At 33.5% G+C, this 1,094-nt stretch overlaps 1 long non-coding RNA gene across 1 annotated transcript; it reads left to right on the top strand.

The window, feature by feature from the left end:
• Positions 1-267: 267 nt before the first annotated feature.
• LOC117124805 lies at positions 268-1,073 on the top strand. The gene is made up of 2 exons (XR_004448021.1): positions 268-418; positions 878-1,073. It is a non-coding gene; the product is annotated as an uncharacterized LOC117124805 (long non-coding RNA).
• Positions 1,074-1,094: the final 21 nt, after the last annotated feature.

Below are 1,094 nucleotides of genomic sequence, written 5' to 3'. Positions count from 1 at the left end.
TCAGTACCGTACTGTAGTGCAATACTGCTGTTGTCTGTACCATGTTGAATAATAATATGCTCCGGCCACCACTTTAAATATTTTAATGTCAATACAGCAGCATTCAATTCACTTTTTATTCATCAAATACTCTATTAATCGAAATATGAATAGATGGATTATGTTAGGCAGGTTTGCCTTCTGTACACTTTTGCCACTTGAAGAGTTGTTTGTAATTTGAAGTAGTTGTGAATTAATCTGAATTGATAATTAATGATAGCAGGAGACTTAGCCCGAAAGAAATGGGCAAACATATGGGATACTTTCAACAGCTGCAGAAAGAAGGCTTCCTCAAGGAGTGGCGATGCTGCCAAAGTAATCAAACAATATAGATTTGCAGGAATTTTGACATTTCTTACGCCGTACTTACAAAGAAGGAGTAAGTTCAAGCTAATTTAAAACCAATCAGTCCATCCATCAATATATCAATCTATCAATCAACCAATCAATCAATCAATCAATCAATCAATCCAAATTTTAAATGTACATTTCCAATTGGTACATTCAAAGTGCTTTGCATGTAAAGAGTAAAATACATTTGAACTAACCACAAATATACACTGTTCAGTTTAATAGGCCTATTGCAAGGTAACACACATTATCAAAAAGGGTAAATTATTTGTTAATTTATTTCCAGAAAAAAAGAAAATACGGTATGTATTTATGCCAAAATCATTGCATGCTTAACAATGGCATTAACAATAACAAGAAGTAAACATCAAGAATTGCATCACACATGTCTCAATAGGAAAATATAACAAGAATTGGATATGTTACAGCAAATGGACAAAATATGAGAATTAATGTATATCCATTTTATTCGTTGTTTCCATCATAGGACTTCAAGTAACCTCGATGTAGAACTAGCCAACACTGAAATAAGTGATGAGAAAACTTTCGACAGCATTGTAGACAACATAACAGAAGAAAGCTTTCGATTTGATTATAATGATGATGATTACCACCAATCGCAACAGCCCCATGAGCAGCAACAACAACCACCACAGCAGATGCAACAACAAAAAAACAACAAAGATGAAGAGATGACAATGCCA

This window comes from Anneissia japonica, unplaced genomic scaffold, assembly GCF_011630105.1.
Source record: "Anneissia japonica isolate Jap-2015-1 unplaced genomic scaffold, ASM1163010v1 scaffold12009_len1125_cov118, whole genome shotgun sequence".
In the NCBI taxonomy this organism is placed as follows: Eukaryota; Metazoa; Echinodermata; class Crinoidea; order Comatulida; family Comatulidae; genus Anneissia; species Anneissia japonica.
The sequence above is the reverse complement of the archived record's forward strand: the minus strand, read 5'-3'. Positions and strand labels throughout refer to the sequence as shown.